At 44.7% G+C, this 24377-nt stretch overlaps 2 long non-coding RNA genes across 2 annotated transcripts in view; one reads left to right on the forward strand and one right to left on the reverse strand.

Annotated features, from left to right (window-relative positions):
* LOC130296342 (uncharacterized) overlaps positions 1-19756 on the forward strand; it is a 69305-nt gene extending 49549 nt beyond the window's left edge. The window contains exon 3 of the long non-coding RNA XR_008849181.1: positions 19630-19756. This is a non-coding gene — a long non-coding RNA (uncharacterized LOC130296342). The remainder of the gene's footprint in view (positions 1-19629) is intronic.
* Positions 1-24377, reverse strand: part of LOC130296341 (uncharacterized) — a 61047-nt gene that overhangs the window by 21987 nt on the left and 14683 nt on the right. Inside the window, exons 2-3 of the long non-coding RNA XR_008849180.1 lie at positions 19431-19708; positions 5662-5771 (exon numbers count right to left, since the gene is read on the reverse strand). This is a non-coding gene — a long non-coding RNA (uncharacterized LOC130296341). The remainder of the gene's footprint in view (positions 1-5661; positions 5772-19430; positions 19709-24377) is intronic.

The following is a 24377-nucleotide window of genomic DNA, read 5'->3' on the forward strand; positions in this document are numbered from 1 at the left end:
CATCCGAAGATCCTGGGTCCTCCAAGTGAAAGATGTCTCTTATGGCTGTCACCAAAGAGTTCACCATTGCAATGAGTCCGAGCGGTCCTCTGAGTCAGATGCCGGCTCGGAAGCCTCGTCCACCAGTTCACCAGGGGAATGAATGAGCAGAGGTAGCCCTGGAAGTGGGTGACCCAGACTGGGTACGCGGCTCTGGAAGGCAGAGCGGCAACCCGAGAACGTCCTCTGGAGGAGCGACGTTTGTGCCCAGATGACAGGGGGGGGGGGGGGCGTCGGGCCCGCCAGGGGAACGCTCTCGTCTATCTGAAGACTCAATGCAGAAGAGGCACCCCTAGCACGCTTTTGAGAGCGTGAAGTACCAGGAGACGAGAAGCGGCCCTCCCAGGGGTCCGGCAAGAGAAGACCCCTTAAATGCGGAAACCACCTCCAGTGAGGCCTCAGCCACTGAAGAGAAGAATTGAGTCAAGTCAGCCATATACCGGGTCAGGGAAGAAACCCGGGCTGGAGGAGCGGCTGAACCCACCAGGACCGGGGGGGGGGCATCAGGGAGCACCTGGGGGTCTGGGGGAGCAGTGGAGCAGACAGGGCAAGAGGTCTAGGCAGAGCCAGACATTTTAGTATCACAGTGCTACAGATATAATAAGGCACTGAAATTCCAGGTTTCTGCGTAGAGGGAGAATAGCCCTAGAGAGGAGACCTGTCCCATGAACTTTCTCCCCTAAACTGCGTCCCCTGTTAGCTGCAGAGAAAACCCGCTCCCTGCAGTCAGAGATACTGAACAGGCCAGCCAATAGGAAGGGAGGGGCGTGCCAGAAGCAAGGCACACGGTAACGGGCCCCTTCACATAGAAAAATCGCGCCCTACAGACGGAGCTACAGAAGTCCGAAGAAGAACCGTCATGGCACCCGCTCCTTGTTCAGAGCGCCATGTCAAGTCCGCATAGCGCTCGGGGGAATAGGCCGGGCGGCCTAACGCCCGTCGAGACGGCCTGCAAAAGTGAAAGTAAGCCAGCGCTGAAGCGTCCGGCTCGTAGCAGCACCACGGCTGTCAGCTGCGAATAAGGTGCTGAGGGAAAATGAAAATAAGCCGGCGCTGAGAGCGCCCGGCCTGAAACAGCCCCGCGGCTGACAGCCGCAGATAAGGCGCTGGGGTAGTAGAACCAAGCACCCACACACACAACATAGTAAAGTGCCCCAAAACACATGCCCTACATATATGCCCCCTTAGGTGCCACTGCTCCCCCAATAAAAAATGCAGCCCCTGTATAAACCCGCCCCATAAACTGAAGGTGGGCCAAAAACAGGGGGTCTCCAGAGGTTGCGAGCTCCGTACCTATGGAGAAATAGGGGGGGAACGTACTTACCTCAGTCAGAAGAACTTACCTAATGGAGTCTTCAGTGAAGTCTTCAGCCAGCTTATGGTCCCTGCATCACGCCTAGCTGCTATAGCGCGAGCGAGGCGAGCAGAGACATAGGGAGACCCGGACCCATGAGGTACCACCCAGGCGCTGACCGTTGGCGATAGGGGTTAACAGCGCATATACACAATGTCTGCGCCCCCTCACTCGCAATGGGGAAACTGAAAACAAAAAAGATAAAGGAATAAAAACTAACACGTCCCTATACTAGGAAAACAAAAAACAGAAGACCTGGTCTGGAGCAAACCAGACCACATCCACCTCCTTAGACACTAAGCTTAAACTGATTACCTCAGAGCCTGGAGGCGGGTATATCCTGCTGGGAGGAGCCGACTTTTTTTTATTACCATAGTGCCACACCTCCTAGAGACAGCAAGATACACCTACGGTCTGTGTCCCCCAATGGAGCCGATAGAGAAATATCAACAATCTCAAGGTTACAAGTCCATCTCCTGAGATCTAGATTTGCCTTTGTCGACAGTGCGCAACATTATCAAGAAGTTTGCAACCCATGGAACTGTAGCTAATCTCCCTGGGCGTGGACAGAAGAGAAAAATTTATGAAAGGTGTCAACGCAGGATAGTCCGGATGGTGGAAAAGCAGCCCCAAACAAGTTCCAAAGATTTTCAAGCTGTTCTGCAGGCTCAGGGAGCATCAGTGTCAGCGCGAAATATCCATGGACATTTAAATGAAATGAAACGCTATGGCAGGAAATCCAGGAGGACCCACTGCTGATACAGAAACATAAAAAAGCAAGATTACATTTTGCCAAAATGAACTTGAGTAAGCCAAATCCTTCTGGAAAAACATCTTGTGGACAGATGAGACTAAGATAGAGCTTTTTGGTAAAGCACATCATCCTGCTGTTTACCGAAAATGGAATGAGGCCAGGGTTTGCATCCGAGATCTTGGGTCTTTCAGAAGGACAATGGCCCCAAACATACGTCAAAAAGCACCCAGAAATGGATGGCAACAAAGCGCTGGAGAGCTCTGAAGTGGCCAGCAATGAGTCCAGATGTAAATCCCATTGAACACCTGTGGAGAGATCTTAAAATTGCTGTTAGGAAAAGGCGACCTTCCAATAAAGAGACCTGGAGCAGTTTACAAAGGAAGAGTGGTCAGACATTTTGGTTGAGATGTGTAAGAAGCTTTTTGATGGTTATAGGAAGTGACTGATTTCAGTTATTTTTCCAAAGGGTGTGCAACCAAATATTAACCTCCTTTTTTCCTCCTTACCTTTTAAAAATCATAACCCTTTCAATTTTGCAAAATTCCATATTATGGCTTATGTTTTGCACCACCAATTCCACTTTGCAGTGACATTAGTCATCTTACCAAACAAATCCACAGAGAAACAAATTTTTTTTTTAACTTTTTGTAACGTTTTGTAACTTTTGGGGGCTTCTGTTTCTACAAAGTGCATTTTTCGGTAACAATTACACCTTTTCTATATTCTGTAGGTCCATACGATTAAAATGATACCTTACTTATATAGGTTTGATTTTGTCTTACTTCTGGAAAAAATCATAACTACATGCACAAAAATGAATGCGTTTAAAATTGTCATATTTTGACCCCTATAACTTTCTAATTTTTTCACGTACGGAGCGGTATGAGAGCTAATTTTTTGCGCCGTGATCTGAAGTTTTTAGCAGCACCATTGTTGTATTGATCAAACTTTTTGATCGCTTTTTCTAAAATTTTTGGAACTTTTATTTGCGTGTACACAATTTGCCGTGCGCTTTAATTAACAATATATTTTGATATAAAGAGATTGGGGCTCAGGGTCATGAATATTGAATCAATATAAATGTATTAAAATATTCAGCGTTATGTGTTTGTGACTCACAGGGCCCTTGTGAGCCAACAGATACACATGATAACAATAGTGCAGTATATACATGTTGGCAAATATATTATTAATAATAAAAATGAATAAAACAAAGGTAAAATAACATTAAAAAGTATGTGGCCACACACTAAAATAGATCCGACCTGGAAAAAATATTGCACAAAAAAGTACTTTGGCTTTAAATTGGATATGATAGTGCGCGATATAGTACTTGTGCTCTATATGACTTTAACTCTATATGAGAAGCCACTTGATTTTGTCAGTATTGTTCGGGTACAAGTCATTATACTGAGCTGTTGAAGAAAGGACCTACAGAGGTCATGAAATGCGTTCAGCCATACTATTATATACCAGTGACCCCCACTATCTCTAATATTGAGATACATCTACAGTCTGAATTTTATTTCTCCAACTTTGTTACCTGATCTGCCAATCAATCTATGTCATCGTGCACTACCTCAAATATGAGGACGCCACTGCGATCTGCTACTGCTGTACCCATTGAAGCGCTGTAGTCCACCTCACTGGAGCCCACTGGAGACTTTGCAATACTTTATCCCCGAATTGGGGACTTTCAGACTTGTACCTGGACAATACTGATGTAACCAAGTGGCTTCTCATATAAAGCACAAGTACTATATCGCGCACCATCATATCCTATTTAAAGCCAAAGTACTTTTTTGCGCAACATTTTTTCCAGGTCGGACCTATTTAAGTGTGTGGCCACATACTTTTTAATGTTATTTTACCTTTGTTTTATTCATTTTTATTATTAATAATATATTTGCCAATATATATAATGCACTGTTGTTATCATGTGTATCTGTTGGCTCACAAGGGCCCTGTGAGTCACAAACACATAACGCTGAATATTTTAATACATTTATATTGATTCAATATTCATGACTCTGAGCCCCAATCTCTTTATTTAAATTGTTTACCCTCCTGACACCGTGGGTGTAGGTGCCATTTGGGTAGCTCGGGTCTATAGGTTCCTAGTCTAGCAGGAGCCTCTCCAATATCCTATCAATATACTTTTATAGTTCGAACATTTCCGCACGCAGCAATACCACATATGTTAATTTTTATTTACACTTTTTTTTTTTTATGGGAAAAGGGGGGTGATTCTTACTTTTATTATGGAAGGGGTTAAATGATCTTTATTAACTTTTTTTTTCACACTTTTTTTTGTTGTTATGTTATAGCCCCCTCTAGGGGCTATAACACTGCACATACTGATCTTCTACACAGATCACTGGCATGCATTAACATGGCAATGATCAGTGTTCTCAGAGGTCGATTGCTCAAGCCTGGATTTGGAGATGCGCCGGAGGCAGGTAACGGACCCTCCGCTCACTTTCTAGCTGATCAGGACATCGCGATTTCGCCACAATGGTCCTGATCAGCCCGACTGAGCTGCCAGGAGTGTATTTTTGTAACTTTAGATGCGGCGATCAACTTTGAACTTTGTCTATAGGGTTATTAGCACGCGGTACACGCTATTAGCCCAGGTCCCGGCTTTCATTAGCCGCCGGGACCAACCCGATATGACGTGGGGTCATGGCGTGACCCCGCGTTGTAGACCGAGAACGGGCACCGGGCGTTCAGATACACCCTGCCTCCTTAAGAGGTTAAAGGGGTACTCTGCCCCTAGACATCTTATCCCCTATCCAAAGGGGGGATAAGGCCCCCGGGATCTCGGCTGCAGAAGCCCGCTTTCAATACTGCACAGAGCAAAATCGCTCTGTGCTTAATGACAGGCGATATAGGGGCCTCTCATGACGTCACAGCCCGCCCCCTTAATGCAAGTCTATGGGGGTGTGACGGCCACAACGCCCCTTCCCATAAACTTGTAGAGGGGGCGTGCCGTGACGTCACAAGGAGGTGGAGCCGTGACGTAACGATGCTTCGACCCCTATATTGCCTGTCATTACGCACCGAGTGAGTTTGCTCTGTGCAGTAATGAAAGCGGGCTACTGCAGCCGAGATCCCGGGGGTCCCCAGCGGCGCGACCCCCGCGATCTGACATCTTATCCCCTATGCTTTTGATAGGGGGTACTCCACCCCTAGACCCCAGGATCTCTTCTGCAGCACCTCCATTTCTCAGCTGCACAGAGTGAATATCGCTCTGTGGCTGATGATGGGCGATGCAGGGGACAGAGTATTGTGGCGTCACGCCCCTCCCATTGACTTGCATTGAGGGGGCGGGGCGTGACATCATGATACTCTGTCCCCTGCATCGCCCGTCATCAGCAACACAGCGATCTTCACTCTGTGCAGATTCCAGAGATAGACGCATTATTTGCTGGCATTGCTAATATGTTTATCGCTGGCCTTTGCACAATGGATGCCGTAACCAGTAGACAGCTTAGGGTGGGGGCTGATCACATACCTGTTTACACCATGATGATTGCCCCTCCTATTGCTAAGTTATAGTGCTTTGTAGTCCCCTCTGACTCCTATGATGGAAACACTTGCTGTTTATGGGGGACCATTATCCTACTGAAAAACAAAAGTTGGAAAACATGAGAGGTAACTAACATATGTTGCCGCAGGATGCCCTGCACACATCACCGCGCTGTCACAAGGCCTTCACAGCTGAACCTGGCTATTGCTAGATCCCAAATAGGACCTGGATTTATCACTAAGGATGATACAGTTCCAGTATGTAGCAATCCAGGTTTCTCATTCAGGACATCAATACAAACAAAGGTAACTATGGCTGGCGGTCAATGACAGGACACAGTGAGAACAAATTTCCTTCTGCTTAGCGCCTAGAAATGGTGCGGGCACAGATAGAGGTGTGTAATGAAGATGCCACCTGTGTTTAGATCGCTGACAAGGAAACTGTGGGAGCTACTTGTGCTTTTCAGTGGATCCAATGATCCTCTTGTCCAAAGCATGTTTGCTGTGTGTGCCCTCACCTAACCATTGCTCCTAACACCTCCAAACAGCTTGGTCAGAACAGTCCTTTTGGCAAGCAATTTGTTAAAATGACACAGCCCTTTTTTTGCAAATATGACCACTGTGACTTTAAGCTTTAATAACTCTGGGATGCTTTTACTTTTCATTCTGATTCCGAGACTGTTTTTTCGTGACAATATTCTACTTTATGTCAGTGGTAAATTCCCGTCATTCCAAAATTTGATGAAAAATGTGAAAAGTTTGCTTTTTTTTTTAACTTTGAAACTCTCTGCTTATAAGGAAAATGGACATCCCAAATAAATGATATGATTCACATATACAATATGTCTACTTTATGTTTGCATTATAAAGTTGACATGTTTTTACTTTTGGAAGAGATCAGAGGGCTTCAAAGTTCAGCAGCAATTTTCCAATTTTTCACAACATTTTCTAAATCAGAATTTTTCAGGTACCAGTTCAGTTTTGAAGTGGATTTGAAGGACCTTCATATTAGAAATCCCCTATAAATAAACCCATTATAAAAATTGCACCCCTCAAAGTATTCAAAATGACATTCAGTAAGTGTGTTAACCCTTTAGGTGTTTCACAGGAATAGCAGCAAAGTTAAGGAGAAAATTCAAAATCTTCATTTTTTACACTCGCATGTTCTTGTAGACCCAGCTTTGGAATTTTTACAAGGGTTAAAAGGATATAAATCAGCCTAAAATTTGTAATCCAATTTCTCTTGAGTAAGGAAATATCTCATATGTGTATGTCAAGTGCTCTGTGGGTGCACTAGGGGGCTCAGAAGGGAAGGAGCGACAATGGGATTTTGGAGAGTGAGTTTCTCTGAAATGGGTTTTGGGGGGATTGTCACATTTAGGAAGCCCCTATGGTGCCAGAACAGCAAAAAAAAAAACACTGACATGGCCAGGGCCGTTTGAAGGAATTTGGGGGCCCCAAGCAAAATGGACATGGAGGCCCCCCCCCGATGTTCACGCACGTCACGCTCTAGGGCCGGCGTCAGGACGTAGTAACGCCAGCCCTTGAATTCTGGGAGCGCGACGTGAGCGAACATCGATACGAGGCCCCACATTAGGTGCAGCACAGTTCCCCACACGTTAGGTGCAGCACAGTTCCCCCCACGTTAGGTGCGGCACAGTTCCCCCCACGTTAGGTGTGGCACAGTTCCCCCCACGTTAGGTGCGGCACAGTTACCCCCACGTTAGGTGCAGCAGAGTTCCGCCCACATTAGGTGCAGCAGAGTTCTCCCCACATTAGGCTAGCAGTATTCCCCCACATTAGGTGCAGTATAGTTCCCCCACATTAGGTGCAGTATAGTCCCCACATTATGTGCAGTATAGTTCCCCACATTAGGTGCAGTATAGTCCCCCCCGCATTAGGTGCAGTATAGTCCCCCCACATTAGGTGCAGTATAGTCCCCCCACATTAGGTGTAGTATAGTCCCCCCACATTAGGTGCAGTATAGTCCCCCCACATTAAGTGCAGTATAGTCCCCCCACATTAGGTGCAGTATAGTTCCCCCACATTAGGTGCAGTATAGTTCCGCCACATTAGGTGCAGTATAGTTCCACCACATTAGGTGCAGTATAGTTCCCCACATTAGGTGCAGTATGTTCCCCCCACATTAGGTGCAGTATAGTTCCCCCACATTAGGTGCAGGATAGTCCCCCTACATTAGGTGTAGTATGTTCCCCCACAGACATACAGCCTCCAGCCATACAGTGTATGGCTGGAGGCTGTATGCCTGATTACTGCCCTACTTCAGTGCTCCGACCACTGCTCCTCTGGTCCAGCCACCATAGCAGTAGGTCCCGGGACTGGAGGAGCGGTGGTCGGAGCACTGAAGCTGATGGTCACTTACCATGCTGGCCAGCGCATGTCCTGTTCGCTGCTCCGCTCCTCCGCGTTGCTTTCCAATGGGCGCAAGCACGGGATGTCAGTGGGCTAACAGGGGCATGGGATGCCCTTAAAAGTGATGGGGAAATTAATCGGGGGGGGGGGGGGCAATTTCCCTGTTTCACCTCCCCCCCCCCACCCTGGATCCGCCACTGCATGCATTATATACACACACACAACACACTGTACACATTACATACTGTACATGCATGCTTCATACACATGCAACACACTGTACATATTACATACTGTACATACATCATATACACACACATACTGTACACATTACATACTGTACATGCATGCTTCATACACACACAACACACTGCACATATTACATACTGTACATACATCATATACACACACATACTGTACACATTACATACTGTACATGCATGCTTCATACACACACACACATTGTACACATTACATACTGTACATGCATCATACACACAACACACACATTGTACACATTACATACTGTACATGCATCATACACACAACACACATACTGTACACATTACATACTGTACATGCTTCATAGACACAACACACATACTGTACACATTACATACTGTACATTCATCATACACACATATACTGTACACATTACATACTGTACATGCATTATATACACACAGCACACATACTGCACACATTACATACTGTACATGCATTATACACACACAGAACACATACTGCACACATTACATACTGTACATGCATCATACACACAACACACATACTGTACACATTACATACTGTACATGCATCATACACACAACACACATACTGTACACATTACATACTGTACATGCAACATACACACAACACACATACTGTACACATTATATACTGTACATGCATTATATACACACACACATTACATACTGTACATGCATTATACACACATACTATACACATTACATACTGTACATGCATCATACACACACAGATAGAATAGATCAGTGTTTCCCAACCAGGATGCCTACAGAGGTTGCAAAACTACAACTACAGCCTTTGGCTGTCCGGGCATGCTGGGAGTTGTAGTTTTGCAACAACTGGAGGCACACTGGTTGGGAAACACTAATATAGATACACACATGCACTTTACATATAGTCATTTACAGTAGTAACACACACACAGGCACAGTACATATACATACACATTTGTACACACATATATATATCCACACACACGCTTATACACATATAGATGCAGGGACACCTACTATAGTCAGGCCCCATGTTATACAGCCTCTGCAGTCTCCTTTCCTCACAGCTCTGTGCTCTCTCCTCCCCCCTCCTTCTGCTCAGACGGCTGAGAGAAGAGTCCGGGCTGACGGAAGATACCAAGTGCAGCGGGGGTGGGGGGAGCGTGATTGTGGTGAGGTGAGAAGAACTCCAAAGCTGCAAATGAGTTTATTTTAAAAAAATGTCAGACATTTGGGGGCCCTCTTGTTTGACTGGGTGTCTGGGGCTGGGAGCACAAGCTCCAAGAGCATGATTGTTAATCCGGCCCTGGTGATGGGGGGAATTGCCCCGCCGCTACAGAACGGGCAAGCGCTGGCTCTGCTCGGGGCACCTCAGCCAGCTCGGGGCCCCAAGCAAATGCTTGGTTTGCCTGCCCTGTAGCGACGGGCCTGGACATGGCATACTATTTTGGAAACTACACCCCTCAAGGAACGTAACAAGGGGTACAGTGAGCCTTAACATCACACAGGTGTTTGACGACTTTTTGTTAAAGTCGGATGTGTAAATGAAATATTTTTTTTTCACAAAAATGCTGGTTTTTGCCTGAATTTTACAAGGGGTACAGTGAGCATTTACGCCCCACAGGTGTCTGACAGATCTTTGGAACAGTAGGCTGTGCAAATGAAAAATTTTTTTTTTCATTTTCATGGACCACTGTTCCAAAAATCTGACCGACACCTGTGGGGCGTAAATGCTCACTGTACCCCTTATAACATTCTGTGAGGGGTGTAGTTTCCAAAATGTAATCACATGGGGGGGGGGGGGGGGCATTGTTCTGGCACTATGGGGGCTTTGTAAACACACGTGGCCTTCAATTCCGGACAAATTTTCTCTCCAAAAGCCCAATGACGCTCCTTCTCTTCTGAGGATTGTAGTTTTCCCGCAGAGCATTTTACATCCACATATGGGGTATGTTCTTATTTTACATCCACATATGGGGTTACAAATTTTGGTGAAAATCAAACATTTAGGGTAACACTAGCATTTTAGTAAAAGATTTTTTTTTTTCATTTTCACATCCAACTTTAACGAAAATTCGTCAAACACCTGTGGGGTTTTAAAGCTCACTATACCCCTTGTTACATGTGGGTATTAATTTTTTTTGCATTTATGTCCGAATTGCTTTAAAATCAGCCACCCCTGTGCAAATCACCAATTTAGGCCTCAAATGTACATAGTGCCCTCTCACTCCTGAACCTTGATATGCATCCATAGAGCATTTTACGCCCACATATGGGGCATTTCCGTACTCAGGAGAAATTGTGTTACAAATTTTGGGGGTCTTTTTTCCTTTTACCTATTGTGAAAATAAAAAGTATGAGGCAACACCAGCATGTTAGTGTAACATTTTTTCTTTTTTAACAATAACAGGCTGGTGTAGACCTCAACTTTTCCTTTTCATAAGGGGTAAAAGGATAAATTTTAAATGCAATTTCTCCCGAGTACGGAAATACCACATATGTGGCCCTAAACTGTTTCCTTGAAATACGACAGGGCTCCGAAGTAAGAGAGCACCATGCGCATTTGAGGACAAATTAGGGATTGCATAGGGGTGGACATAGGGGTATTCTACGCCAGTAATTCCTAAAGAGGGTGCCTCCAGCTGTTGCTAAACTCCCAGCATGCCTGGGACAGTCAGTGGCTGTCCGGAAATGCTGGGAGTTGTTGTTTTGCAACAGCTGGAGGCTCCGTTTTGGAAACACTACCGTACGATACGTTTTTCATTTTTATTTGGGGGGACAGTGCAAGGGGGTGTATATGTAGTGTTTTACCCTTAATTATGTGTTAGTGTAGTGTAGTGTTTTTAGGGTACAATCACACAGGCGGGGGTTTATGGTGAGTTTCCCGCTAGGAGTTTGCGGCATAAATTTGCCGCAGATCAAACTTGAAGCAGGAAACTCACTGTAAACCCACCCGTGTGAATGTACCCTGTTGTTGCATAACTACAGCTGTTGCATAACTACAACTCCCAGCATGCACTGACAGACCGTGCATGCTGGGAGTTGTACTTTTGCAACTGCTGGAGGCACACTGGTTGGAAAACCTTCAGTTTGGTTCTGTTAGCTGACTCCAACCAGTGTGCCTCCAGTTGTTGCAAAACTACAACTCCCAGCATGTACTGATTGCCGAAGAGCACACTGGGAGATGTAGTTATACAACAGCTGGAGGTACGCAACTACAGCTCTTAGCATGGTGAGAAAGCCTTTTGCTGTTCGTGCATGCTGGGAGTTGCAGTTTTGCCAGATTTAGAGGGCCACGGTTTAGAAACCACTGCACAGTGATCTCCAAACTGTGACCCTCCAGATATTGCAAAACTACAAATACCAGCATGCCTAGACAGCAAACTGCTGTTTGAGGACCCCCCTGGGCATTGTCATGGGATGTCCGCTGAATGATGTCAGCAGGCATCCCCGTCCGGTCCCCAACCAGCTAGCGGCAGGGACCGGAATTCCCATGGGCGTACCCATACGACCTACGTCCTTAAGGACTCAGGATGCAGTGTTACGAAACACTGGGTTAAGTAACAAACTCTCAGTGTTTTGCAACCAGTGTGCCTCCAGCTGTTGCATAACTACAACCCCCAGCATGCACGGACAGCCAAAGGGCATGCTGGGAGTTGTAGTTTTGTAACAGCTGGAGGTTTACAGTGAGTTTCTCGCTGCAAGTTTGAGATGCAGCAAATTTTCTGCTGCAGCTCAAACTCCCAGTGGGAAACTTGCTGTAAACTCCTGCCCACGTGAATGTATACTAAAAACACTACACTGCACAAGGCAGTGGGCATTGTGGGAGTTTTGCAACAGCTAGAGGCACCCTGTTTGGGAAACACTGCTGTAGCGTAATTTTGGAGTCGGAGGCAAGTGTAATTCTTGCATCCAGATCCGTCCCTCTGCAAATCCCTAATTTAGGCCTCAAATGCACATGGCGCTCTCCCACTTCGGAGCCCTGACGTTATTCAAGGCAACAGTTTAGGGTCACATATGGGGTATTTCCGTACTCGGGAGAAATTGCCTAACAAATTTTGGGGGGCTTTTTCTCCTTTCACCCCTTATGAAAAGGTAAAGTTGGGGTCTACTCTAGCATGTTATTGTAAAAAAATAAAAAAATTTACACTAACATGTTGGTGTTGGCCCATACTTTTCATTTTCACAAGAGTATAAAACCGAAAAGAAAATAACCCACTTAAAGATGGACCATTTGTAAAAAAGAATACATTTTATTTATGGAAAGTTCCAATAATACATAAAACAAACACAGCGTGGACAAACATACGTGGGAACTAGGGAGCAGGGGGAGACCAGAAATAAAGAAATAATCCGGGTGCACTAGCCTATGGCATGTAAAAACAGGTAAGTCACAAGATAAATATATAGATGTGTAAACATGAGATATGTACAAAGGCAGAAAGCGCCTCAATGAAAGGGGTAAATATTTATACAGGTCTCATATCAAGAGTACCAACATATAAAAAATGAACTGAAATGCCATAGGAAGTGATAAACATGCTAACCGGACTAAAGAAGGAACCACATGCAATGATGATACGCAACAGTAAAACCCCCCCACTCCCCAGCTACCCACCAAACCTCCGACGCGTTTCACCCAACGGGGCTTTATCCAGGAGTGGTGGGCAACTGGGGTGGGGTACACTATATGCAGACGGCCGGCCAATCACAGTCATTTGTAAAAAGATCTCACCTAAACGTCATTATACACTCCGGCGCCATTGCTATCCTCCAGCGCCGCCACACTGCGCCACTTCCGGGCATACTATGTAATGTGTTGAAAAGGCCAAGGTAAAATGGCCGATTGTAGACCCTAGAGCAACAGAGCATAATGCTCGGCGGCTCCAGAAATATGGCCGCCGCGCATGGGCAGTAGTAAGATTCCGTATCTATGAAGTGGGCCACAAAAACATGGCCGCACCCATGCGACAGGAAGGGGCCACATAAATATGGACGCATCCATAAAGGTACACTAATATAGTTACCATGTAGACAAAAATAGCAGCGGTTCCTTCTTTAGTCCCGTTAGCATGTTTATCACTTCCTATGGCATTTCAGTTCATTTTTATATGTTGGTACTCTTGATATGAGACCTGTATAAATATTTACCCCTTTCATTGAGGCGCTTTCTGCCTTTGTACATATCTCATGTTTACACATCTATATATTTATCTTATGACTTACCTGTTTTTACATGCCATAGGCTAGTGCACCCGGATTATTTCTTTATTTCTGGTCTCCCCCTGCTCCCTAGTTCCCACGTATGTTTGTCCACGCTGTGTTTGTTTTATGTATTATTGGAGCTTTCTATAAATAAAATTTATTCTTTTTTATAAATGGTCCATCTTTAAGTGGGTTATTTTCTTTTCGGTTTTATAGTTAGTGTGAATACCACAGGACCTTAATTACCTAGCATAGGTATTTGAGCACATCCCCTTTCTTTTGTTTGGGTTGATTGATTTTCACAAGAGGTAAAGGAAAAAAAAGACCCCCAAAATTTGTAACACAATTTCTCCTGAGTACGGAAATATCCCATATGTGGACGTAAAATGCTCTGTGGGCGCACAACAAGGCACAGGAGTGAGAGTGCCATGTACATTAGAGGTGACATTGCACAGGGGTGGCTGATTGTTACAGCAGTTCTGACATAAACGCCAAAAAATAAATAAACACCCATATGTGACCCCATTTTGGAAACTACACCCCTCACGGAACAGAACAAGGGATATAGGGGGAGATTTATCAAAACCTGTGCAGAGGAAAACTTGGCCATAGCAACCAATCAGATCGCTTCTTTCATTTTGCAGAGACCTTGTTAAAAATGAAAGAAACGATCTGATTGGTTGCTATGGGCAACTGGGCAAGTTTTCCTCTGCACAGGTTTTGATAAATCTACCGCATAGTGAGCCTTAACACCCCACAGTTGTTTGAAGAATTTTTGTTAAATTTGGATGTGAAAATGAAAAATATTATTTTTTCATGAAAATGCTGGTGTTATCTAAAATTTTTCATTTTCACAAGGGGTAATAGGAAAAAAGACCCCCATAATTTGTAACACCATTTCTTCTGAGTATATAAATACCCCATGTGTGGATGTATAATGTTCTGCGGCACACTACAATGATCAGAAGAGAAGGAGCGCCATTGGGCTTTTGAAGAGAGAATGTGTCCGGAATTGAAGGTCACGTGTGTTTACAAAGCCCCCATGGTGCCAGAACAGTGGACCCCACATGTGAGCCCATTTTGGAAACTACACCTCTCACGGAATGTAACAAGGGGTGCAGTGAGCATTTACACCCCACTGGTGTCTGACATATTTTTGGAACAGTCGTCCGTGAAAATGAAAAATTTAATTTTTTATTTGCACAACCCACCTTTCCAAAGATCTGTCAAACGCCAGTGGGGTGTAAATGCTCACTGCACCCCTAATTACATTACGTGAGAGGTGTAGTTTCCGAAATAGGGTCACATGTCTGGGGGGTCCACTGTTCTGGCACCATGGGGGCTTTGTGAAAGCACATGGCCCCCGACTTCCGCTCCAAACAAATTCTCTCTTCAAAAGCCCAATGGCGGTCCTTCTCTACTGAGCATTGTAGTTCGCCCTCAGAGCACTTCACATCCACATATGAGGTATTTGCATACTCAGAAGAAATGGGGTTAAACATTTTGGGAAGCTTTTTCTTCTATTGCCCCTTGTGAAAATGAAAAATTTGGGGTAACACCAGCATTTTTGTGAAAAAATCTAATTTTTCATTTTCATGTCCAACTTTAGCGGAAATTTGTCAAACACCTGTGGGGTGTAAAGGCTCACTGTACCCCTTGTTACGTTCCTTGAGGGGTGTTTCCCAAATAGTGTGCCATGTGTTGTTTTTTTTTTGCTGTTATGGCACCATAGGGGCTTCCTAAATGTGACATGCCCCTCAAAAATCATTTCAGCAAAATTTGCTTTCAAAAAGCCAAATGTGGCTCCTTCTCTTCTGAGCATTGTGGTGCACTCAGAGAGCACTTTACATCCACATATGGGGTATTTCCATACTCAGAAGAAAAGGGGTTACAACTTTTGGGGGCATTTCTCCTATTACCTCTTGTAAAAATGGTAAATTTGGAGAAAAACTGCCTTTTAGTGAATTTTTTTTATTTATTTACAAATCCGAATTTACCGAAAAGTCGTCAAACACGTGTGGCTCACTGTACCCCTTGTTACGTGCCATGAGGGGTGTAGTTTCCAAAATAGTATGCCGAGTGTTTTTTTTTTTTTTTGCTGTTACGGCACCATAGGGGCTTCTTAACCTCTTCAGGACATAGGGCGTATGGATACGCCCTGCATCCCGAGTCCTTAAGGACTGAGGGCGTATCCATACGCCCGTGGGAATTCCGGCCCCCACCGCTAGCCGGTTGGGGACCGGAGCCGGATGCCTGCTGAAATCGTTCAGCAGGCATCCCGGGATATCGCCCAGGGGGGTCATTATGCCCCCCCATGTCGGCGATCACCGCAGATCGCTGGACAATTCAGTCCAGCGATCTGCGGCGATTCCGGGTCAATCGGGTCTCCAGTGACCCGATGACCCGGAATTACTGGCTGTTCGGGGCCGTCTCTGACGGCCCCGAACAGCCAGAGCCTGCAGGGGTGAGGTGGCACTGGTGCCACCTCACGATCACCCTGATTCGTCGGCCGGATTACCGGCCGACCAATCAGGGCGCCTGCTGCGGGTGTCACTCCCGCACCCGCTCCGCCCCTCTTCTGGAGGACGTGAGCGGGTGCGGGACGTGCACCCCGGGTGCTGGGGACCCCGATCCCCGGCGCCCCTGTTGGGATCGGGGCCCCAGGAGCAGCTGCGGCGGCGGGACTGACCTGCAGCGTCTGGATCGTTGGAGGTGAGTGACAGCCTCCTGCTGTTGCTTAGCAACAGCTCCCAGCATGCAAAAAGGGCATGCTGGGAGCTGTAGTTATGCAACAGCAGGAGGCAGACCACCACAACTCCCAGCATTCCCTTATGGGCATGCAGGGACTTATGGTTTTGCAACAGCTGGAGGCACATTCTTTCTATGGAAAAGTGTACCTTCAGCTGTTGTATAACTACAACTCCCAGCTTGCACAAACAGCTAAAGTGCATGCTGGGAGTTGTAGTGGTGCATCTGCTGGTTGCATAACTACAACTCCCAGCATGCCCGTTGGCTGTCGGTGACTGCTGAGAGTTGTAGTTTTGCAACAGCTGAAGGCACACTGGTTGTGAAACTCAGAGTTTTTTTTTACCTAACTCAGTGTTTCACGACCGGTGTGCCTCCAGCTGTTGCAAACTACAACTCTCAGCAGTCACCGTACACCATGCACCGTACATGCTGGGAGTTGTAGTTTTGCAACAGCTGGAGGCACACTGGTTGTGAAACACTGAGTTAGGTCACAAACTCCGTGATACATAACCAGTGTGCCTACAGTTGTTGCAAAACTGCAACTCTCAGCAGTCACCGACAGCCAACGGGCATGCTGGGAGTTGTAGTTATGCAACAGCTGGATGTCCCCCCCAATGTGAACGTACAGGGTACACTAACATGGGCGGAGGATTACAGTAAGTATCTGGCTGCAAATTTGAGCTGCAGCAAACTTTCTGCTGCAGCTCAAATTGCCAGCGAGAAACTACTGTGAACCCCCGCCCGTGTGACTGTACCCTATAAACACTACACTACACTAACAAAAAATAAAATAAAAAGTAAAAAACACTACATATATACATACCCCTATACAGCCCCCCTCCCCTCCCCAATAAAAATGAAAAACATCTGGTACGCCACTGTTTCCAGAACGGAGCCTCCCACTGTTGCAAAACAACTCCCAGTATTGTCGGACAGCCGTTGACTGTCCAGGCATGCTGGGAGTTTTGCAACAGCTGGAGGCACCCTGTTTGGGAATCACTGGCGTAGAATACCCCTATGTCCACCCCTATGCAATCCCTAATTTAGGCCTCAAATGCGCATGGCGCTCTCACTTTGGAGCCCTGTCGTATTTCAAGGCAACAGTTTAGGGCCACATATGGGGTATCGCCGTACTCGGGAGAAATTGGGCTTCAAATTTTGGGGGGTATTTTCTGCTTTTACCCTTTTTAAAAATGTAAAATTTTTGGGAAAACAAGCATTTTAGGTAAAAAAAAAATTTTTTTTTTACATATGCAAAAGTCGTGAAACACCTGTGGGGTATAAAGGTTCACTTAACCCCTTGTTACGTTCCCCGAGGGGTCTAGTTTCCAAAATGGTATGCCATGTGGTTTTTTTTTTGCTGTCCTGGCACCATAGGGGCTTCCTAAATGCGGCATGCCCCCAGAGAAAAATGTGCGTTCAAAAAGCCAAATGTGACTCCTTCTCTTCCGAGACCTGTAGTGCGCCAGCAGAGCACTTTTCACCCCCATATGGGGTGTTTTCTGAATCGGGAGAAATTGGGCTTCAAATTTTTAGGGGTATTTTCTGCTATTACCCTTTTTAAAAATAACATTTTTTTGGGAAAACAAGCATTTTAGGTAAAAAATTTTTTTTTTTTTTACATTTGCAAAAGTCGGGAAACACCTGTGGGGTATTAAGGTTCACTTTATCCCATGTTACATTTCCCGAGGGGTCTAGTTTCCAAAATGGTATGCCATGTGTTTTTTTTTTGCTGTTCTGGCACCATAAGGGCTTCCTAAAGGTAACATGCCCCCCAAAAACCATTTCAGAAAAACGTACTCTCCAAAATCCCCTTGTCGCTCCTTCCCTTCTGAGCCCTCCACTGCGCCCGCCGAACACTTTACATAGACATATGAGGTATGTCATTACTCGAGAGAAATTGGGCTACAAAAACAAGTAAAAATTTTGTCCTTTTACCCCTTGTAAAAATTCAAAAATTGGGTTTACAAGAACATGTGAGTGTAAAAAATGAAGATTGTGAATTTTCCCCTTCACTTTGCTGCTATTCGTGTGAAACACCTAAAGGGTTAAAACGCTGACTGAATGTCATTTTGAATACTTTGGGGGGTGTAGTTTTTATAATGGGGTCATTTATGGGGTATTTCTAATATGAAGACCCTTCAAATCCACTTCAAACCTGAACTGGTCCCTGAAAAATACTGAGTTTGAAAATTTTGTGAAAAATCGGAAAATTGCTGCTGACCGTTGAAGCCCTCTGGTGTCTTCCAAAAGTAAAAACACGTCAATTTTATGATGCAAACATAAAGTAGACATATTGTATATGTGAACCAAAAAAAAATTTATTCGTAATATCCATTTTCCTTACAAGCAGAGAGCTTCAAAGTTAGAAAAATGCAAAATTTTCTAATTTTTCATCAAATTTACGGATTTTTCACCAAGAAAGGATGCAAGTATCGACAAAAAATTACCACTATGTTAAAGTAGAATATGTCACGAAAAAACAATCTCGGAATCAGAATGATAACTAAAAGCATCCCAGAGTTATTAATGTTTAAAGTGACAGTGGTCAGATGTGCAAAAAACGCTCCGGTCCTTAAGGCCAAAATGGGCTCCGTCCTGAAGGGGTTAAATGCAACATGCCCTCCAAAAACAATTTCAGCAAAATCCCATTGTCGCTCCTTCCCTTCTGAGCCCTCTAGTGCAGCTACAGAGCACTTTACGTTCACATATGAGGTATTTCCTTACTCGAGAAAAATTGGGTTATACATTTTGGGGGCTTTTTCTCCTTTTACCCCTTGTAAAAATTTAAAAAGAAAGAAAAATTTTTGTGTAAAAAATTGAGATTTTAAATGTTCTCCTTCATTTTGCTGCTATTCCTGTGAAACACCTAAAAAAACTGGTGCAGTTTTTATAATGGGGTCATTTATGGGGTATTTCTAATATGAAGGCCCTTCAAATACACTTTAAAATTGAACTGGTTCTTAAAAAATTCAGATTTAGAAAATTCTGTGAAAAATTGCTGCTAAACTTTGAAGCCCTCTGATGTCTTCCAAAAGTAAAAACTTGTCAACTTTATGATGCAAACATAAAGTAGACATATTGTATATGTGAATTTTGTATTTTTGATATTTTAAGAGATGTTGTACAAGATATACATGAATTACATTTGTATCCTACGGGTCCTTACCTTTTTTATGTCAACGTGTATTATTTATACATGTTCACATATTTCTTTTCTTATATTAGTTCCGTTTGATTGTGTGCTCCCATTCATCTATTTTATTTCATCTATTTTCCACTGATAGAATGTATATATTTTTATATATCTTTTTGTATATTCATTCAAATAATTATATTTATCCTCCTCTTTCTCTTTCCTTTCCCAGTTTTCTTTCTCTCTCTTATATGTAGCGACATGGGGATATCATTCCCGGATTTTCCTGGATACGGACGTTTGGAATATTTCTTGGATACAATTCAACATGAAGGAAAAAGGGAAAAAATCATATAAAATGTAATTAATTTTTGTTTTTTTTTGTTTTAATGCTCATGTGCGATATCGGAAAGACAGAGAAGAAAACAGAGGGAATGTTAAAATTAATATCCAGATCAACCTCTCAAGTATTGAAGATAACATACAAAACTATGATGTTTGATATTTTATTATATTTTATACTCAAGGTGTTTGTATTCATGTTCACACTGCAGGGTGTTGCTCCCTTGCGTTTTTATTGTTATCTTGGTTGTTAGGGAGGGAGGGGGTTAAATACCTGGGCTAAGCCCTTCCTCTATAAATAACATCCACCTATGTCTGTTAATTGTACGACTGAGGCTACGCATTGTGGCCGAAACGAGTCACCTGTCTTCCATGTTGGCTGATTGCTGAATAAAGTACCGAGCATTGCTTGAATTGCCATGCTGGACTTTCTCTTCATTTCTATTACTATTGTTGGACTGGGGTCCGGTTCTGTCCGTGCCGTGGCGAGGGCACAAGGGTGAGCTGTGTCAACTCTGCTCTGTGAATCAATATATAATTTATTTGGAATGTCTATTTTCCTTACAAGCAGAGAGCTTCAAAGTCAGAAAAATGCTAAATGTCCCCCCTTAAAGGGGTACTCTGCCCCTAGACTTCTTATCCCCTATCTAAAGGATAGGGGATAAGATGTCAGATCGAGGGGGTCTCACCGCTGGGGACCCCAGGATCCTGGCTGCAGCTCCTCAGCTTTCATTACTGTACAGAGCAAACTCGCTCTGTGCGTAATGACGGGCAATACAGGGGCCGGAGCATCGTGATGTCATGGCTCCACCCCTTGTGACCATCATGCCCCCTCCCATAGGCTTGCATTAAGGGGCAGGCCGTGATGTCACGAGGGGCGGAATCGTGACGTCACGATGCTCCGACCCCTGTATCGCCCGTCAGTACAAATGAGACATTTAGTCTCAGTAAAGGCACCGGTTTTAATTTAAATCTTAGTCTCAGGTGGGGTTTACAGAGTGTTACGTTATGCGCTCTAGCCACACACGCTGGCCGTGAGCGCATGGTCCCCTTACCTTCTGCTGCCAATGGGGCTGGGATTTGCATCGCGGGAATTTATAAGTGAGCCACAGGTGGATTACACTAATGAGCGTACTGGCTCTTTAAATCTTAAAGCTCCGGCGTGCGCGCTAGGGGATGGGGACACATGCCGGAGCAGAGAGGCAGAGGCAAAAGAAACACCCGGAGAGTGACGGACTGGGGCATGCGAGCCCCAGTCCGTCACTCTCCGGGTGTTTCTCCTGCCTCTCTGCTCCGGCACGTGTCCCCATCCCCTAGGGCGCGTGTGCCGGAGCTTTAAGATTTAACCCCTTAAGGACCAAGGACGTACTGGTATGTCCTTGGTCCTGCTCCCATGATATAACGCGGGGTTAACCCCGCATCATATCACGGCGGGCCCGGCGTCATAGTGAAGCCGGGACCCGCCGCTAATAGCACGCAGCGCCGATCGCTTTTTAACCCGGCTAAAAGCGAAAGTGAAACGATGCCGGTTAACTCAGTGGGCTGTTCGGGATAGCCGCGGCGAAATCGCGGCATCCCGAACAGCTTACAGGACAGCGGGAGGGCCCCTACCTGCCTCCTCGCTGTCCGATCGCCGAATGACTGCTCAGTGCCTGAGATCCAGGCATAAGCAGTCATGCGGCAGAATCATCGATCACTGGTTTCCTATGAGAAACCAGTGATCAATGATAAAGATCAGTGTGTGCAGTGTTATGAATATGAATATCATTTAACCCCTCCCCTATTAAAAGTTTGAATCACCCCCCTTTTCCCATAAAAAAAAATACAGTGTAAATAAAAATAAACATATATGGTATCACCGCGTGCGGAAATGTCCGAATTATAAAAATATATCATTAATTAAACTGCTCGGTCAATGGCGTGCGCGCAAAAAATTCCAAAGTCCAAAATAGTGCATTTTTGGTCACTTTTTATATCATTTAAAAATGATCAATAAGTCCTATCAATGCAAAAATGGTACCGTTAAAAACGTCAGATCACGGCGCAAAAAATGAGCCCTCATACCGCCCCATACACGGAAAAATAAAAAAGTTATAGGGGTCAGAAGATGACAATTTTAAACGTATTAATTTTCCTGAATGTAGTTCTGATTTTTTCCAGAAGTACGACAAAATCAAACCTATATAAGTAGGGTATCATTTTAATCGTATGGACCTACAGAATAAAGATAATGTGTCATTTTTACCGAAAAATGTACCATGTAGAAACGGAAGCCCCCAAAAGTTCCAAAACGGCAGTTTTTTTTAAATTTTGTCGCACAATGATTTTTTTTTCCGTTTCACCGTAGATTTTTGGGCAAAATGACTGACGTCATTACAAAGTAGAATTGGTGGCGCAAAAAATAATCAATCATATGGATTTTTAGGTGCAAAATTGAAAGAGTTATGATTTTTTAAAGGCAAGGAGCAAAAAATGAAAATGCAAAAACGGAACCCCCCCCGGTCCTTAAGGGGTTAAAGAGCCAGTACGCTCATTAGTGTAATCCATCTGTGGCTCACTTATAAATTTCTCCACCCTCCTCAGTTCCCTGCTGGATCTTTGTTGCCTTTGAAAAAGCGTTCCTCTGTATTGCCTTGCCGTGTATCAGATCTCTTGCTCTTGTGACTTGACCTTGCTCCTCTGCCACCTGCCTACTGAACTCCTGCTTTGCTTTGACTACGCTACTGTACCGCCTGCCCTGACCTTCTGCTATCCAGACTATGAGTTGCCTTATCCCTCCTGTTCCTCGCATCTCCTCAGCCGCCTGTGAGGTCGAGCCTTGCCAGGGGTAGCGACCTGGGTGCCGCCTGCCGCAGCAAGTCCATCCCGCTTTGCGGCGGGCTCTGGTGAAAACCAGCGGCAACTTAGACTCCACTCCCTGGTACGGTACGAGTCATCTGTCACACAGGTCCAGAGGATCCACATGCACCGGGGTTCCTGTCTTCAGAAACGTGAGTGTTACACGGAGAAATTCAGATCCGGTGTTTACCTATTAGCAATATGAAGTATTGTCTGCACTTGTTATAAAATTCCACAATTCCCAGGCATTTTCATTCAGCTAACCACTCTCACTCTATTAAAAAAGGGGACGTGGCTCCCTGAAATGTGTCTAGCCTAAGTTTGTATCTACCAATACCCCAATTGTGGACACATTGGAGTACCCACAAGTCAGGAGCCATTGCTGTCTCATTTGAGAACTGAAAGCACGCTCCACCAAGCACAACCGCACCGTAGCCAGCCGCAGCAAGCACAGTCCAGCAATCTCACCATCAGCATAGCCGGTAAGAGGCACATTGTGCCAAATTTTCATTCTGCCTGGAACTTATAATTTTGTCCCTGTGCCGTCAGGGTAGAGAGGGTCCCAAAGCGGAGGACTCCAGCGCTGCAATGCGCACATGATTGACATTTAGCCCTAACCCCCACCCTACCTAAAAGCACTCATACAGCAGCCCTGTGCCGACAGGGTAGAGTGGGCAACAAATAGGGGGCCTCCAGCACTGCCGAGCGCTGCAACTGACCTTATTACAGCTCAGCACTTAATCCATTACATAGGCATGGCGCCGTCCGTGCGAGGAATATGCAATCTTGACTATATCACCTACCGTTCACTGCGGGGTATCTGTTTAACACTTATCAGCGCACCACGCCAACCATAGCGCTGAGACTATAATACTCCATGTCCCAACTCACTCCGTTACAGGGGAATTACAAGTGTCACCTATTTATATGCTTTTATATGTATTTTATAGTATATGCATTTAACTGTAGCACGTATTATTATATCTTGTGACCTGTCCTGGGCCCTGCTAAAGACCTCACATTATAAACTCCAATTATTTAAATAAATGTTATTTTAATAATGGACATCTTTTCTTGCATCGTCTTTTCCTCTATTTCTGCTAATTACTCACCCTTAGCCTAGCAAGACTGCTACCATTTTAGTTTTTTCTCACAAATGAGACATTTAACTGTCATTTGTGGAATGTGGTAAAATAGCACCTTTTTGTGGTGTTTTTCGGGGAAAATCACAGCAAACACAGAAAAATCTCAGCAAAAAATGCAATGTATGAACACTGCCACAGAAGAGGTGTGTAGAAGCAGTATAGCGATAGAGCTTGGAGGGTATGAGTCTGTGATCTAGCTGGAGCCATATTATAGGTGATGATTTTATCCTGTAGTTTGCAGGAAGTGAGCTGACCTTTTTTGTGGGACAATTTGTACTTTATTTTAAATTGGACAAAGGGGGAAATGTAGTCTTGCTAGAAAAAGCATATTACTTACCAGAAGATAACAGGCAATTAGGCAATGTCAGATATTTCTGGAAAATTTCCGAGAACCCCCTTTCCAGATACACTTCCAAACTACAATCCCTTTTAAGAACCTATGTAGAAAAAAATGTCATCTCTATTAAAATGGGTGAGAAACTGTTCCCATTAAATCCAAAACCTACTAGTTGGTATTTTTAGCCAAAAACTCATGAAATGTTTGTGTCCCCACCCGGGAGACCTAGCCACTGTCTAGCTTTATAGACAGAGCCACTGTCTAGCTTTATAGACTGGTTACCGCACCCTCTTCTTGCGGAGCTACCGAGTGTAGCCA

Source organism: Hyla sarda, chromosome 12 (assembly GCF_029499605.1).
Source record: "Hyla sarda isolate aHylSar1 chromosome 12, aHylSar1.hap1, whole genome shotgun sequence".
Taxonomy (NCBI): domain Eukaryota; kingdom Metazoa; phylum Chordata; class Amphibia; order Anura; family Hylidae; genus Hyla; species Hyla sarda.